The sequence below is a fragment of the Tyto alba genome, unplaced genomic scaffold (genome assembly GCF_018691265.1).
Source record: "Tyto alba isolate M040663 unplaced genomic scaffold, T.alba_DEE_v4.0 Super-Scaffold_26, whole genome shotgun sequence".
In the NCBI taxonomy this organism is placed as follows: domain Eukaryota; kingdom Metazoa; phylum Chordata; class Aves; order Strigiformes; family Tytonidae; genus Tyto; species Tyto alba.
In genome coordinates, this window is record NW_024881300.1 from 5,066,297 (window position 1) to 5,084,954 (window position 18,658).

Below are 18,658 nucleotides of genomic sequence, written 5' to 3' on the forward strand. Positions count from 1 at the left end.
CACCTAGAGATACCGAGGAGCTTTTAGTAGTAGTAAAGATAACTTCAAGTTTTACACTGTTATATAAATCTGTTTTTAAGAAGAGAGGTATTATTGCAATATATTGCTTGTGGTCTTCAAGTTTTGTGCATGTGTACGTTTTATGTATGCACACACACCTACACACAAATGCTTAAGACCTGAACACTTCTATTTGACAGTGATTGTATATTCTATTTAGTATTTATTTGAAAAAAAATAGTGTTGTAATGCTGACTGAGAATCTGAATTTGCTTGGTGCCAAAAGAAATCTGCAGTTCTTTGATTCTTTTTTTTTTTTTTAATTATTTTCTTAAAACTGAAATGCAATCCTACTTAGTTTGAATTGCAGCTCTTAGTGTGTGAGTGTCTTGGTGTGGCCAGTAAGGAATCTTACTTAATGCAAACTGAGGCTTGGCTTCATTTTAACTAGTATGATGAGTGCAGTGTTCCGCATGCGTAATGCTTTCCCAGTTGTGAAAAAATAGACTTGTAATTACAACACGCAGTATCCAAACACGTTGCAAACTAATATCCTCAAAAAGTCTATTAAACAGCTGTAATTACCAATATTGTATTTTTTAGTGATATGATCTTCTTTTTCTTTTTTTTTTTTCCTTTCTTTTCCCAGTGTATTGGAACAATTTTATGTCTGTTTGAGCGTGTTCAGTTAGTCTGCCTTTCCTGCTAACAGTTCATGTCTTTAGAGAACTTTGGATATTCCTTTTTTAAAGCTATAATTACGCATTTCAGGCAGAGTTAACAAACCTTCAAGTTTCAAGATCAGAACACTTTTAACCTCACTTAACATGTATTTGGTTTACGTGCCCAGTGGTGTGGAGGCCTCTGCCAGGTGCGCTGCAGTGCCCTGGGCTTCGGTGAGAGCCGAGCACTCGGAGCTGACACAGGCACAAAGTACCTTCCTGAAAGAGGGGGCAGCCTTGGGAAATATCGGAGGGGCAGATTCTTCTTTTGAGTGACCCCGGAGCCTGACCACAGAAGCAGGTCTCCCCCTTCCAAGCCTGCGCGGAGGCCGAGCCGGCTCGTGGCCCTGCGGTGAGCGGCGCTGCGCGGGGCAGCCCGAGGATGAGTGGGGTGCAGGAGCCAGGCGACGTGCTGGCAACGTGCTGTTCCTTCTCCTGTGAATGCTTCCAGTTCAGCATGCGGCTGTCTCCGTGGCCCTGCTAAGAGAGAAAGTCTCCATACGGTAGCGCAGTGGCTGGAGGTGCTTTTTGCAAAATCTTTTTAAATAGCAGTAATGAAGTCGCAGGCAACTGTCACCTGGAAAGTCTGTGGTACCAGCGTACGTAAGACATTTTTTCTTCCCCAAATGCTTTGTCAGTGTTAAAGTCTTAGTAGTGCACTCTGGACTGACTTTATCTATCATCCATATTTTGTATGATTCCAGAGTAGAGCTTCGCATTTACTGTTGAATTATTTGGCTAAAACCATCAAACTTTTATGTGTATATTTTGCGATGTTTAAACCTTAAGCACTTTTCAAGCAATATCTTTGACTTACTGTTATTGCACGCTATGAAATAAAATGCGCTGTTAAAATACCTGCAGAAAGTGCATTCATCAGCTACGAATAAAAATGTGGAAAAAATATTTTCAAAATTTTCGTTTTTTTGCTAATTCTTCCCTGTTGATTTTGCATTATTTTTAATGCGAGGCATGGAAAAGAAGAGGTTAGTTTCCCTTACCAGGATACATAAGGCACTGCTGTGTATTGGTGTTCTAAACCTCTAGGACCGTATAAATGGAAAATACATATTTTAATTTTAACATCATGTTAGGTATGCGGTAGAAGTTAGTTTTATGCCTGGATGTCTGCGTGAGCAGGGTAGGTATTTTTAACTGTCCATGTATTCCAACAAACTCATCTTGCGGGCAGATCTTTTCGTATTGGGTTCTGCAAGCTGAAGATGAAAAATTGGTTTCCAAACTACTTGTGTGTTTTAATATTGCGAGTCAATTCCCATGTGTTAAAGTGTAAACTACTAACTAATCCATAGGAGTTTATGCAGGAGAAAGTCATTTAATTAACACTTTTAATTTCAGCTGTGAAAGAAGGTGAAAATGAGGTCTGAAGAATGGAGAGAGGCTTTCTTTTTCATTGCTGGAGACTCACCATGCAGTAAGTCTGCTGATGCTTGGGTACACAGACCATCTCCTGCCTGCTAATTAGGGCCTCTCCAATGTGCTCTCGAGAAATGCGCTCAGGAAGTTTTTTCAAGAAACCACCACGCCGTCATAAATAAGGAAACAGTATGGTATGTAACTATTATACACCACTTGTTTGGCAGACTATAATTTAATAGAACAACAGTGATCAGGCTAGTATATCAGTTAATTTTCAAAACATTTTATTCCACACAAATTAGCTCAGGTCCTGGAGGGCAAAATGACAAGAGGTTACTCGTACACTATGTATTTAATTAATTGAAAAATGCTCAAATTGCTTTTACAGTTGTTATTAAAAAGTAGAATCAGTGTTGCCAGTGCTCAACCATAATTAGAACCCCGGGGAATTAAATATTTAGCATTAGTAATGTAACAGCACTTAGGACACAAATTTCTATTTTTGTAATGAAAGCAATACAGTGTAAGTGCAAATGGCTGAAACGACAGCTGTGACAAGCGAACCAGCCTGGGATATTTCAATAAGACACCTCGTCGGACAGCAAGTCTTACCGCATTACTCGTTCGTAGGAGATCTGCGAGTTTAAATCCCGATAGCCAGGCATTACACCCAGTATTTAGATTTCTAATTGCTCGCAGGATGAATGGTTGGGCAAATGTCACGCTGTCGGCGGGGGGAAGTGTGTGGTGTTTTCCCAAATAACGCCGTGGAGGTGCGTGCCTTTGTCAGCACGGGCAGGGGCTGGGGGGCAGCTCCCGGGGCTGCCCAGGGAGGAAAAGAGAGCTTGTTTGTTTTAAGTTTAATTATGGTTTAAGCGTAAGTGCTTTCAGTGATACAACATGAAAAGTCGGATATTGGGCTCTAATGAGCTGTAGTGGTAGATGGCTGGAGACCCAGAGGGATTCATTCACTAAATTAACTGGATAAAAGTACTTCATTTGGGCACGGTAGGATGGTTGAGCTCTGCTCCAAAACTCCCTTTCAGAGCTGTCTCTCATTCCTGTTTTCGTTCTAAACAGGCTGTGTAGTGACTTCCACAGCCGCCTGCTACAACTGTTCAGCTTGTCAGAAGGTATTATGTTACCAGCTAATAAGTAATAAAACATATTTGACTTCATTTCTGTTCTGGTTTGGTTTTTTTTTTGGGGGGGGGGGGGAGGATGACAGGGGAAGGAGGAGAGCTTGAAGCCAGTTGCGTATCTTTTGAATAAAGAAAAGCTGTATTTGAGCAAGGCATGCTTTTTCCTTCTTAAAGCACCGATTTGTTTTCTAGAAATGGGACAATCAGGCAGGAGAGATGGAACGCTTGTTTTTGAAGATGCTTTTGTTTCATTTGGCACCTGCTCGCAGGATAGATTTTGTGTCCAGGCTGAACACGTAGCAAGGACATTCTGTCTAGACAGCACTGGACCAGGACAGCCTGTTTCTTGATGGAAGCAGGTAAGGACCGGCATTATGCCTCTGCAGTGCAGCACCCAGCTGCCGTTCTGCTGCTTTGCAACCACTTGTTTCTGCTGCAGGTCACTCTGCAGAGAAAGTTTATTTTAATGCTGCGGGGGGAAAGAAAAAATAATTTTGCTTTGCGCTAAAACTTGGCAAACAGTGTCAAAGCCTGTAAGACTCATCTCTGGTTCTGAAATTTAAACGGGTTTTTGTCCTGAGATGTTTCAAATAATAATTACAGGACAAATGGCCCCTGGGCTGAGCTGGGGAGGGGTGAAGCTGCCCCAGCCCAGGTGCTGGTGTTTCTGCCCAGGTGTTGGCAATTCTGCCATCAGCCAGGCCCTGAGCCTCCCAGCTGCACACACTTAGCACCCACTGCACCTGTCCCACGCCCCGGGGGTATAAAATGGCACCTGCCAGCACGCTTCAGGCTCCTGCTCCTCTGCCTGCTCTGGGGGAGGCTTGGAAGGAAAGAGCTTCCCTTGGTTGCTTTAAAAAGCAATGCTCTTTTTTTTTTTTTTGGTGTGGCTTTTGGAAGTAGTTTTGACTCTTTAGCCGAAGGTTCCCCTCAGTGTCTGGTGTTAGCTGAAGTTACTGAACTCCAGTGAAGTGATGAGTAACCACCGATGGAGCTGAGTAACAGGGAGCAGTGAAGAGCAAGCAGGTACCTGGCTGCAGCCACTAAAACCTGTGGGAGTTATTCAGGTAAGCGAAAAATAGTTAAGGTCAAGGTTACAAATAAACACCTCTCTTCTGTTGATGATCTGCTGGGGTGCAGCAGTGGTGCCATGGGAGTAGGAGCTTCCATTTTGTATGCTTCCTGAACAGGTTGTACTTCTGAGAAAAAGAACTTTTCTTTAACAGGTTTATGAATTTGGGCTCCAAGTATAGGAAGGCGCACCCTTTGTGTGCACCAAAGGCATGTGGGGCATCTCTGAGGTTCCCTGGTGGCTTGCATGCCAGTGCCCAGCTGCTTCAGCTCTCTGAGCTTTGCCTTGCTTACCAGAGACTTACAACCAGAAACCCCTTGTGCTCTGTAATTCTCACGTGATGCACAGAACTGGGGTACCCAAGGCTTTGATGTAACTGTGAGTTACTTCTGGGTGTAAATAATTCTCATCAGCTGTATTGGCATATAATCGCGGCATTTCTCCCTGTCGCTTTTCCTTTGATGCAAGTAGATGGCACGGGGACCCTGCTGGGGTCCTGCCTCGCAGCAGGATGAGCTGCACCTGGGCTGGGCTTCTTGTCCTGCCCTCTAAAAGCTGTGCAGAGCCTCTTGTGTGGATGAGCAAACAGCTGCACCGGTGTGATAGTAGCACCATTGCTGACTATCGTGTCAGCGATCTAGGAAGTCTCTGCTCTGGCCTGGGATAAGTTAGGTTTTATTTTTTTAAAGTCCATTTCTACAAAGCTGTTCTCTCCTAAGGTTTTTGAGGCTTGGATCTTGTCTGTCATTGCCAGGATCAATTCCTGTAAGTCCTGCAGCAGTTGGTCTCTCTCTGAGGATGGGGGGGAAGGAGGGGGACTGCAGGCTTTAGTTGCCTGGAGATTGGCAGCTGTAAAGGCGTTTTTCCCCTTCTGTTTTGTTTTTGTTCTTTGTCATCTCTGTACCCACTGTGACCAGTGCTGTAAAACACACAAAGGCAATCTCTGACCCTTGCTGGTTTCTCATCCTTTAGGTAGAGGATAAAATGCTTTCCTATTCCAAAATCCACCAGCGTCATATCTTTGGAAGCAAGTCACAAGCTACTCGATCACCAACTTCTACCTTAAAGCATAGACTAAAATATAAAAACTTTAGAGAAGGCTAGTCCTAGCCAAAGGACATTCAAAGTTACTTCTGAGGTTCTATAGAACCTCGGCTGGTGCCTGGCGAGTACAGCAGTGTGCTGTGAGCTCTCTGCCTAGTAGGAAGAAGATCGACAGGCAGAAGTGAAACAAAAGTTTTCTCTAGGACTTGCTGCCAGTCCAGCCTCACCAGGTCTAGCAGCCTCTGATGTCTAAGGCAGGATTTAGCTTTAGCACACCTCATTGTATTTCACTGTTTAAGATTTTTTTTTTTTTTCAGAAAATAAAAATAGATAAAAATATTCAATCTAAGTTTTTCAATATGAGCTTGCACTAACACTGTTTCCCCTTTTAAAAGTAGATGTGCATCCCAGAGGTGAATATGTGGTATCAGTCATAGCTAAGATTTTCAGAGGTTTCTAACTGACCAAACCAAACATCACAGCATTGTACTGATGGATGTATGCCACAGAAAAATCAGCTTGGCTCTTTGTGACTTGCTGCCTGTATCCCCTGTTGTATTTATATTATTGAAATTATATTTTCTACACACACTACCCTGTAGTATTTTAGATCTCCTCATAATATCTCCGAAGTCTTTTGTTGTGAGTTTCTTTTTCCTTTTTTTTTTCTTTTTAATAATCCCATCCCCAGGTGGTTGCTAGGGGCATTAGAGCCACCCTGCCATGGAAGAGTATTGTGAAGTTTCAGGTCACCCTCAAGCTATCTGCAGTCCTCAGGGCCCGATTCTGCAGCTGCTGCCGGGTGTCCCGCTTGCAGCGATGAGCCCGCCAGTGCAACGGGGCTGGCAGCTCGCCCAACTGGGCTTTGCAGGATTGGGCCCAGGGAGAGAGGCCTTTGCTACGGCTTTATTATAAAGGGGGAAGCTGGACCACAAAAATACATTCAAAAACTTGCATCCAACTGCTCGGAAAACTCTGAAATTGGGTTCCTGCTGTGTTGTGTGGCTGATCTACGTGTTTCCAGACAGTTGGAAAAGTTAAACTCGCGTTACCAGCCTGGGCCATATTGAACATGTAAGGGGCAGGTTTTTGGTCTCGGCTCCCGGGTGTGGGGGTGGAAGCAGGGTTGTGAGGCTCTTAATGTTACACTCCCATCGTGTGTGTGTGACGGTGAAATGAATTGGTTAATGAGTGCCTAAGCATCTGTTCAGCCTCTGGTAGATGCTTTGCCAAGGTTCAAGTTCCCTGAGGAGGATTAGCCACCTGGTCCAGTTTTCATGATATACTGACAAAGGGGACACCCACCTTTCGTTTTACTGTGGAGGATGGACGAATGCTAGATGACTGTTTAGCCAAGTGCCCGGGGTCCCTGGGAAGTCTGAGAATTTGATGTATTTTTGTAATTTAATGATTACTTTAGTAATTGTTATAATTTGGATGACAGCAGAGTCTGCAACCGCTGTGTATTATTGTAGGAAGGGCGAAATCTACTCACTCAGCTTGTCTCTTGGTTTTGCCAGATAGACTTATTTATTTTCCTTTTTCTTAAATGACACAGCTCTTTGCACACAATTATCTCTCTTGCTGTATAATATATAAAATCAATACACACCACAGGGCAACAAGAAAAGGTGATAAAAAGAGGTTTTAAGAGAAAAATGAGCATTTCATAGCCCTAACTTAGAATTAGGCTTTTCAAAATGTCTAGATTTTGCTGCACGGACAGCATTATGAGTTGATGAAAGGCCTGCGCTAAAAGGCTTGAACTTATGTGATGGTAGTATCGCTTTACGATGAGCATGATTTAGTAGGGGTTTGACCCATCAGACACATTATAGCAATGGAAATTAGTATGCCTGAAAGAAACATTGCACATTTGTTGCTGGAGTTTGAAATAGCTGAAATCATGCAACCAACCTGAGTTAAGAAAACAGAACGGATGAAGTCTCAGAGAACTGAAAGGAAGGCTTGGCTGGGCTTTTGCCTCTGGGTTACCTGCTGATGTCACGCAGGATCACTTTCTGGTGTCGGGTTGGCTTGGGGGTTGGGGGGAAAAGAAGGAGGTTTGTTGTTTTGTTTTTTGTTTTTTTTTTAACCCCTGGCTTGTTGGATAGGTACTTGTGGTGTAGATCCTCTGGTGAGCTCTGGCAGAGCAAGCCTGGCTCCTCCTGCGGCTGCGTGCGGGTGTGCCGAGCGCTCTGACGGAGGGTTAGGTGCCCGTGGGGGAGAGGAGACAATAAGACCATTTGTTGGGCTCATCGTTCTGCTCTGAGCAGTTTGGGATGATTCCAGATGAGGACCCCGACTTCAGTACAGCTGCAGTTCAGGGCCCCTCTGAAGCTGGAGGAGGCGGTCGGGGTCTGTTTGTCTGAGGTATTGAAAAGCACCTGCGTGCACAGTGCCCTGGGTCTGTGTCTCAGCACAGTTCTGGAAATGCACAGAAAGAAGCCGCCCTTCCTACTTCATAGCTCAATAGCTTGTGAATAAAGGATGTAAAAAGATTTTGGGTTTGTCTCCTGTTTTGGCTTTTGCCGGATTCAGTTTACAGCCTCTGTTTTACATCTGAAATCAGATGAGCTCCCTCAACAGTGCTGTCTGCTCTGATGTCATTTATTTGCTGCACTTCAGTGTCTCTAAGGCCACTAAGCATTCTGGTGCAACCTGCTGTTTTAGACAGCCCACATGCGAAGGACCTATTTACAGCCTATGTTGCCAAAGCAGAGGGTTGCCTTTCCCTGTCTGGCTAATGTTATTTGTGGTCATGGGTTTTGTTTGGTCCTGCATTTTATTTGGCCTTACGTAGTGTTGTTTAGGCAGAAGAAAAGGTGATGTTTTCTGGCAGTGCACCGGGGTACCTTCCAGTTGGGTTGGACACTAACAGCGCAGGGTGCTCTGCAGTTATTAGATTTTGTTTCTGAACTTTGACATCTAACAGTGAATATTTTTAAAAAAAAAATAAAATAATGATTGAATAGGTAATCTGTGGAATGTGACCAGCAGAAAGTGCAAGAAGAGCATGATAGAAAATTTCCATTATTGTAAGTCTCATAGTTGGTCTTATGTCATCTTTTCCTCTCCTTACAGTCCCCAGACAAGAATTACCTTTACAGGAGAGTTCGTGTGGCAGTGCAGGCAAAGTGTGTTTCCCTAGCAAAGACTTGCTGTGGTGCAAGTGTCCCTGTGGCTTGAGAACAATTGGTGTGACAAAACGTTGTGATGAAAAGGTCATGGTAAATAATGCACAGTGGCCATTTTTAAGTTTAAAAAGACCCTTCAACAGCCTGAACAGGTAACATCATATAAATTGTTACCCCTCCTTTTCCTCCTCAGCTAAAACATTTGTTGGAAAAAGCATCTGAGAAATTCTTTCAGGTTTCTAAAATCTGGTGCAAAACCGAACATCTGAAGCCACAACCTTTTAGCCGGGTGTAACAGGACCCACACTGCTCGGTGGGGTTTAGTGCTGCAGCTGGGTCCTTGAGATTCTCGGGATCAGTTTACTATGGCTGGTTTTGTCTGGCAGATCGTAGCAGTCTTCCAGTATGTCTTTTACATACTGCAAAACCATTCATAGTTCATTTGATATTCACCAGCATCAGCTCAAGTCCACTTTGTAAGTAGTTCTGAATTTCTGCATGTGTTTTAAATATATTGGGCTTGCCAGGAGTGAGAATAAGCAGCATTGGTGTGTTGTTTGTTTGTTTGCTTTTTTCCTCCCCTTCTGATTTTTGTCACTCTTTCTTCTAGTCTGCTTGCTCTAGCATATCACAAATAGATTTCTTCAGTGCTTTCAAACTGAAATGTAAGTCTAAACTGGCCTTTCCTAGATAATGGATGGTTTAATGAAACTGGATGAATCAAATTGTTTTTGATTAAATATGGCAAGATAGTAAATAAAAATTGTTTAAAAGAATCTAGCTTGACTGCATGCACACCGTCATGGAGGCACTTAACAGATGAGCTTTTTCACTTAAGGTTATGTGGATTTGTTTTGCTTCTCTAATCAGTTTTGTTATTGACAAGTGTGTCCCACCTCCCAGTGTGTGAACCTATCTACTCCTGGTATGTGCTGGAGTGGGTGCTCTGGGGAAGCTAATAGGATCCTTGTTGGCAGTCCAAACGCCCTTCCACTGGCTGTGCCTGCCTCGTCATGTTTCTAAGTGCACAAAGGAGAAAAAAAATCCTATCTTGTTAAAGGCTGAGCTTGTCTGCTGGAAAAATGCCCGCTTGCAGGTGAGAAATTGTCTGTCTCGGTTAGGACAAGGGAACTAATTGTTTGGTCCTGTCTGGTTTTAAGCGCTCTGAGCAATCTGGGCTCTACCGCTTCCTCTGGGAGATTACGTTGCTTAATACATCGGAGTACCAGGAAGTTGGTTTCTTGCCCTGGGTATTCAATTTAAAATTTTCTTTAATTTAATCTCATTACTGGAACTGGTGAAGAAAACAAAATATTTATCAGCATCGGGGTTTGCTGCTTTCTTGGGATCCACTAAGTGGTCTGCAAGCATGCGTGTCTCCAAGGGAATTGTCTGCAGACGACAACCCAGTTGCAATGGTTCCGATGGAGCCTTCTCCAGTTTCCTACAGAGGCCTCCTCAATTTGGCCTTCAAGAGTCCCGACTGGTTTCTGTAGGGTGTTAGAACATGTACGACACATTTACACATAATTACTTTGACCTTTCTGCAAATTCTAAGGCTAGGAAAATTTTGTCGTGGAAGAAAGTATGTAAAAATGTGCATCTTTCTAAAATCTGAATAATTAGAAGGAGATGGGGATTGTGTGCATGAGAGGTTCTGTCTCAAACACCTGGCGACTCTAGCACTAGCTCTCACATGAGGAGGAGATGAGGAATGGTCTCACACCAGAGCTCGTGACTTGGAGACAGAATACATGAGTTTTGCTCTGCCTTACACAGATTTATTTTGTGACCCTGTACAAATCACTTAACCTCTTTCTGCCCACAGTCCGTAAAAGAAGGATGGTGTTTCCCTATCTCGCAGAAATGCTGGACACTTAATTCATTAGTGCTTATAAAGTATTCTCAGGTCTTTTAGGGGAAAATGCTGCATGTCCATGAAGTCTTAATGTTGATTCATGTACAACTTCTGGGACCTGGGCCTTGACTCCTCAGAGCTGTGATAAAGACTGTGGCTGACAAGTTAATTTTTATCACGGACCTAAATGTACTCTGTGCTGTTCCAGGACTTGCAGAAAAGAAATTCATTAATAATACTGAAAATAAGTATTGAAATGTTTCTAGTTTATGATGAATTGAGCGTGTATGTTTACTTTAAAAAGATACATAAAAACTTCCCAATGCCTTTTGAAAGTGTCTTGACCCCACCTGCTGAGCCCTGTGTTGATTTTGAAGGGAGTTGAGGAAGATGCTGGTAAAAGGGGTGGTTTTTTTCAATCCACATTTTATCTTCCTATGTTTTTTGGCTACATTTAGAATTATTAGGAGATATTAGTTATTCGGATAAATGTTATCATATTCAGCATGGTGGGGCATGTCATTTTCCATTGGCATCATGTCATAGGCCAGTGTAGTATGTCAGAAGTATTTTATTGCAATGGCTTCATCACGTAAATGAAATGAGACGGGTTGCAAATCAAATTTACCATACCTACCTTTAACATATACTAAACAGTCTAACAGCATAGATCAGGCACTGGCTAATACAGAGTGTTGCAGCAGTGGCAGAAATCCGGGCTCAGGTGAGACAGATTATGAGGGTCAAGCTCTTTGGTAGTTACCTCTTCCCACATACATTGTAATATCTGTTATTAACTTCCATTAGAATTCAGTTTCAGCTCAAGAAAGATAAATACTGGAACAGGCAGCTTGCTGCGGAGTTGGACAAGACAAAGTGGGGGTAGCACATTTGATCACTGTCTCTTGTTGACTTTTGCTTTGTTAGGGCTGTAACTTCTCAACTTTAGCAACACGAAATATGACGCGTCTGCTTTCTTCCAATCTCTCTGCTTCAATCCACGCTTCTAGGAGGATCTCATGTCTACTAGTAATGCATTGGAAGAGAATAGGTTTCAACCATTATTAGGTTAATTTTAAACTTTTACTTTCAAAGTGAAGAACCTTTAGCTTCCCCTGGAAATCAATAGCTACTCACTAGAAGTTGAGGTACACAGGGAAAATGTGCCCTCTGCTTGAAACATTAAATTGTTTTGTTTGTTGTGTGATGAGCTTGGGTAACTCTATGTAAAGACATTGTTCAGTCATGCTTATTTGGAAGAATTGCTGTTGAGGAATAGCAATGAAGCCAAGATAATTCATCCCACAATTAAGTATATTAGCATTTATTTCAGCACCCCAGTTTAATCATAATTTACAGTAAAGCTTCATATATAATTATGGTAATTAAGTTATTTGATAATTGTAGGTTGAAATAAGTTTGTAATAAAATGTTACAAACTTATTTGGGTGGCTGAGATTGCTGTTAAATCTTTTTGGGGGGAGGATGGGAAAGGAGAGGCATATCATTTGCACAAGAATGAAAATGCATGGATTAGCACGTTATTCTCCATAGAAATTCTGAGCTCAAGCTAAGGAGAACTGAAATGCTATATATAAATTGAGAATACTAATTTCTAAACATTGAGGTATGTTTCTCTAAAATAACTTGGAAAAAAAAAAGTATGTCTTGAAAAATATGATAATTTAAGGCTGTTGTTTACAGCACTCAGAGGAGGAGAAAAATGCACAGAACAATACTGAGAAATCTTAGACTGGGGAGAAGATGGAGGGAGGGGGCCAAAGAGGGGATGATTGCATGGCCACTAGGAAAATACATTTTCAGGGTACAAAATGCTCTTTATTGGCAGGACTGCTGAAGCTGGGAAGGATGTTTTTACAGGAGATCAGTGCGCAGCCTTCCTTAAACTTGGCCTCGGACTTCCTTTGTAACGCAATACTATGGATATGGAAATCCCTCAGTAATGTTGCTGTCTTGACATAAAATGTAAGGCAATGATGCTCTGAAGAGCCAGTTAAAAGGGACACACTTTATTTGCTTGTTGCTTGAAGAGAAAAGAGTATTTCAGCTACCAGGTACCAGCACGAGGACTGCAGGCTGTGGGCTGCAGTGTGTTTCCTCTGTCTACTACAGAGTGAATACTGGTGGCTGGTGACCTTAGCAGTTTTTCACTGCAGGAAGGCTTTCATACGTCCATTTTTTTCTTCATATTACAGAAGACTTCTGTTGTTTGTGCTATGCTACATGTATTAGATCTTCACAAGCATGTGTGTATGGTATCGTCTGTGCAAACTTTAAGTTGGTAAAGTTGTTTCAGCATTTCAGTAGATTGCTGTGTCTTTATAAATAGTCAAATGCATGGGAGTTTTTCAGCTTCCCCTCTTTAATGCTCATTGGCAAAAAGAAACTCTCAGCTATATATTTCTAGAGGTTTTCTGTTTAAAAACTTTTTTTAATGATCAGAGCACCTTCTTTTCTTCTCTCACAGTTTCTTGTACTACAATTTGAGTCTTTATGCAATACTTCCAAATACCTTATTACTAATTTTATGTTGGATCTCTAATTCAAATAGGAAGGATATTTTAAACTGGGATATCATTCAGAAGGTATTAGCTACAAATGGGGAAGGGACCTGTTCCGGCACTTCCGTTCAAAAAAAAGTTATTCTCATCATTTCCAACTGTAACCTGCAGATCAGCAGTGGGTTGTCACGTTTGTTTGCAACAGGCTAGACAGAAAAGTGCCTACTTGTTTTGTCAAGAAATGTTAGCAGTGAGCAGAGCATTTCCCGAAAGCCCTGGGCACTACAGGGACATGGGAGAGTTGACCTGAACCCAATTGAACTGATCTGGGTCCTGACCAGGTTGCTGGATATCTGGGGAGTCTGGAGAAAGCTACAAAGTCCAGGAACTCTGTCTGGATAAAAACTTCTGGTGAAGGAAAAGAGCAGCCAGGGAACCCCCAAATGTCAGGAAGTTGCTCATTGGGCTGCAAACAGTGTTTTCAGTCAACACAAAAGGTATTTGGTGGCTCCAGAGGGATCCTGAGAGTTGTCAGCAGGCCGCTCTCCAAAGCGCTTTGGATGTCGGATTATGCTACTATTAGTTGTGCATTATTTGTCGTTCTCCCAAGGAATTCCAATAGAGTGGAGATGTAGGATCTCAAGCACGGGGGAGAGAACAGTGGGCGAGTCTGTTTGCTATCCCTGCCTTTACAGAATTTAAGTGATTGGCATGGTTGGCAAACACAACAGAGGAAGATTTTTAGATCCACTTGTGGTTGGGGGAAGGAGGGTGAGGGTGTACGTGCCCGGGGGGGCTGTGCGGGCTGGGGTCGGCAGAGGACGGCGGTGGTGGGGAGGAGGAGGAGGGAGGTGTGTGTGAGAAGGGGAAGGAGAGGTCCCTGTGGCAAGGCTCTGAAGCTGAGCAGAGGGCTGTGGTGAAAGGGGAAACAAGGGTGTGTTTGATTCCCTTGAGAAAATGCTTTCATTTTTTTAATGTTTCTTTTGTTTGACAAGTCAGGTCATGTATGCCGATACTCAGGTGTAAAAAGCTTGCGTGTTTGTGTTGATCTTGGAAGTCTCAGGGCTGTGAAAGTGGAAAAATGGACCCCTGTTTTCATTTTTATGCTGTCTGTTTCTCCATTGTTTTTTCACTTCCCCAAATAGATGTCTTCTCCTTATTCCATCTCGCTCTGCTCTGCAGACACTGGTTTTTAGAGTATCTATTTAAAAGCAAAGTGGTTTTAATTTATTTATTTATTTATTTTTGGTAAGCATGACATGTTGAGAAATGGAAAGTTGCAGCAGCATATGTAAAAATGCCCAGACCTGCACCACTTCTTTATCCCCGTGTTACCAACAATAGGGAAATAACTCTTTTGCAGGGCATAAGAGAATGAAAAACCCCTTCAGATGCCCCCCAGGGCATGGTCTCATTTGTGTGCTGTCTGCAGCATCCCATTCAGACAGGTTGCCATAGACAGACATTTGAAGCTATTTTGAACTATTGATGGGAAGGGGAGATGAGTTTCATCTTTTGTAATGAGCCAGTGGGCTCCCCTCTGCTCATAGTTTGTGCTCGACCACTTTTCATTCCATGTTGGTGTTGCACTTAATATAATATATTTTGCTTTCTGTGAAGTGATCGTATGGCGCCGGTGGAACTTGGACATGGACACCACCCTCCTGTCCAGGGGCAAGAGCCGGGGTTTGCTGGGGGAGCAGCTGTGGGTCAGGATCCAACCGCATCAGCCAGTGGGCAAGATCAAGTGCTTAGTTTTAAAGCCGGGTCCTGCAGCGCTGTTGGTTTCCATCAGGCTATGGGACGGTTAGTGAAAATAGAGAACGAGCTCCCAACACCAACCTCTTGGAGACAGTGATGTGGAAAGACTGTCTCTGGCTGCAATTGGGTAGGAATGAGACCTCAGGAATTTTACCACTTGCAGTTCAAAAAACTGCTCAGTGCAAACTTTAATCAGCCTGGATGGAGATTGTTACTGGAGATAACAGGAAAAGATAGGTCCTCACAAGGTTGTATTTGTTCTTGGGGGTAGATGGGTGTTAAACTTCCAAGATCCTCCTTTTTGTTTGACTTGAGCTTGAATGTTTAGCTCAATTTGGTTTTGAGTAACTAGAGTGTTTGGAAGCTTAGGGTGGATAAAGAGAGATAGACTACAGCTGGTAATAATAGTAGAGCCTTTTATGCTGTCAATTTAACAGTTGTAAAACAATTAGGGAGAATTATGTTTAATAACAGGCTTTGTTCACACTTTCCTTGCCCAATTTTGCCTTTTTTTTTTTTTTTTTTTTTCTTTGTGACATGCCTTTCCTACCATGCTCTGAGAGCATGTAAACAGTAGAGCTCTGTGTCTTTGTATTGTGCATGGTCAGTGTTACCCATTAAACCATGGCTTGATGTAGATCTTCTAAAATGTTCACAAATCAATTTTCCAGTGCTTTGGCTATTGCATTTTAATCTGGCTGCTCCTAAACAAACAAAATCATGGTTTTGGGAAGCTAAGACAGGATGAGAAGTGATTTGTATGGGAAATGGTGGCTGATTTGCTCGGACTGCTGCAGCTGTTTCCTTCTGTGATACGAACCAAACCCATTCAAATCAATCGGATCCATGCTGGCTGAGCCCCACTACCCATGCAGAGGGGCAGCCGAGCTTTTCCCCCCTCTGGTGGGAAAGCAGTCGTGCCAAGGCCTGCTGACCCACCCTGAGATGTTGCTTTGTCTGCTGCTCAGCTCCTTCCAGTTCTAGACTATGGTAAGGATCTATTAGTACTGAGACTAATCTGGATGGATGTCTGTCTTACAGATGATGAAGCCCCCGCCAAGGGCATCTCCTGCTGCTCTCCCGTACCTCGGCGTAGCGTTGTTTGCCTCCACCTCTCTCCCTTCCTGCGCCCAGGGCTCTTCCAGCCAGAGCCCTCGGTACCTTGTCACCGAGTTAGCCTCACCCGTGCTTGAGGCTCTTCCTCATATTGATGCCATGCGAAGGTCTTACTTAACACTGCACAAGAACAGGTATCAGAAATGAGGGAAGTAAATACTTGTCTCTCTTTTTCCATTCAAAATGCAGAATGATTACACTCAAATTAAGAGCATCGTAAATCAGTGTTGTCCTCTCAGTCCCAAGAGAGGGAATAGATCTGAAAATCTGCATGCTAAATTCTTCCCTCCCCCCAAAAATAATGCAAATGTGATCCTTTAAGAAAGCAGGATCGCCAAACTCCACTTACCTTGACAGCTGTCACTTGGCACTTGTAGTTGTCATGGCAGGCTGTAGTTTTTCATGAATTACCAGCACTGGTGGTGTTTTTTTTTTCTCTTTATCAGTCATCAGCCCATCAGCCGGGCCATTCATAACGGCTTCTGGCAGCTCATCGGGGAGATCAGTGCCATCGAATCGTGCCCTACCACCCCCCCACCTCATTGTGCGACACTGTTTACTGCTGTGCCTTTTTCTGTAAATATTACGAGCAGTGGGCGAACAGGAGGGATGTGTGGGAATGAAATGGCTTAACCTTGTAACAGTTAGCTGGGATGGCAGGTCTGCCTTGACTGATAATTCGCGAGTCCTCGTGTTCCAGTTACTTCGCTAAATAACATGTAGACATCCCACTTTGAAGTCTTGTATATGATAGTTAATTAGACAACATTTAATTTGGCTTAACATTTGTGTCAGTTTTGTGGAAGTGAGCCTCCATAATTAGGGAATACAGATCAGGTTTCTGTCAGACTTATAACCTCTCACTCTAATTTAATGCTCACTCCTCCAGTGCCGTGACACACTGGGTGCGCAGGATTTCCCCCCCTCCCCGTCTTTTCCGCTTGACTAGTAAGAAAGTTGCCCGTATTACACAATTGACAGCAAATGGGATCGTTCGCAAAGATGTAAGGGCATATGATTTGCTAGTATTTAACAGTGAACTCGCCGATCAAAACAGATTACGTGATTGAAATAGGTGTAAATAATACATTTACACAAGCCTGGAATTTAGTTTAAACTACTCCATGTATCTAAGGTGCCCAGTGCAGGTTTTTGTGATGCTTTTCTGTAGAAATTAATGTGCAAAACAAACTATAGAATAAATAACTTGTAATTAGGAAGGCATTTTCTGGTACATTTGAATAGGTCTTTAGGAAAAGTGTGCTTTCTGTCTGAAAATACTTCCTCACCAGGATGATTAAAAATAAGGTGCTGTTTGTTCCAGATTGTTAGGTGTGGCATCACGTCCATATGCAGAAGCACATTCTACTTAGGATTTTTGGCACCTAGAAAAAAAACAGTCTAGGGTTTTGGCATTTGAAAAATCAATGCATTATCTACTAAAGTCTCACTGATGATGCTTTTACTGGTTTGTTCTAAAGTTACAGTCAAATGTAAAGACAGCTCTTACCTGATTGTCTGTGGTGAGGCTGAAATATCTCTTTAAAGTTAAAAGATCCAAACGTAGCACAGTTTTAATCACTATTTCCCTTTCTTCCCCTGTACAAGGGGAGATTTTGGGCAGGTGCCCGTTGTTCCTGTATGCGAGCAGAGTATCTGTCAGGCATCATGCTCCCTTGAACCTGATGGATGTAGTTTGTCTCTAATTAGAGGGAAACTGCTACTTTTTCTCCAGCTTGCACCAGTTACTGCCTGTGAGCGGGTAGGTGGTGATGCTGGGTGGCAGTGCTGGGCACCGGGGTGCTGCCAGGCCACCTGGACAGAGAGCTCAGCCGAGGACTCTGCTCAAGCAGCTATGTGCTGCTGGTCAGGCCATGGGCAGTGCTCAGCAGAGAGAACTTTTAGCTAACTGGCATAATGTTTCTTTTTCCTCATTTTCCTCTGCTGTGAGATCTTCTTAAACATTCCTGCTTCGTTGATATTTTTTTTTTTTTTTTTTTTTTTTTTTTTTTAAACTTGAGAGTGAGGAGGGATGGAAACCTGTTGGTGGCAACACAGCAGTAATCTGTCCTCAATTCCTCAGGAAGCTTTTCCTTCAGAGCAGTACTTACTCTGCGTCTTCACCTTGACCTTTGGGATCCAGAGCTGGAGTAGGACTTCTGTGACCAGGAACTTGCCAGTTCAGAACTTGCTGAATAGTTAATCAATAAAAGACAATAATTCTTCCTACAAGATTTTATTTACTCATAGCCTCACTCTATCACAGCTACAACATTATTATTGCACATCACAGCCCAGGGAGACCTTGTTCTCCAGTACTCGTGTTGGTGGATGGCAAGAACTGGACTGGACCTGTTTCTTTGTATGTTGCTTTTAACATGTCAGAAGTGTCTGGACATCTGCAGCATCCTGAGGAAATACTGTATGGATCTAATCTGAGTTCATACTGATTTTGTGGGTCAGGATATGACGTAATTGCAAACTGTACCATGATGATATGTAGTAGATCAATGGTACCTGTTGTTCAGACTTTAATCAACGAAGCTGCTTTCTGACCAGTAACTTTGATGCTGGACAGCACACATAAAGGAGTGAACGTAGATACCTTGCTAATTTACTGTTATGAAGGGGGAACTTGCTCATTATATTGTGGTGAAGCTCCTCTTGGGTGAGTTTTGCATGTATTTGAGGTTATTCTGCTGTTCCCCAAGATCTGAAATTTTCCCAAATGCAGATGTCAATTTTGGTCTCCGTGAGTGAGCAGAGGTCATCACGACTTTACTGGGGCACATAACTGGCTAGTGTAAATCTGCTACGCAGATTTATTAAGTGAAACTCTAGACTTACATGTGGTCATTCTTGTCTTTTCTGTAAATCCTCGAGACCATGCTTTGCATGGAAATC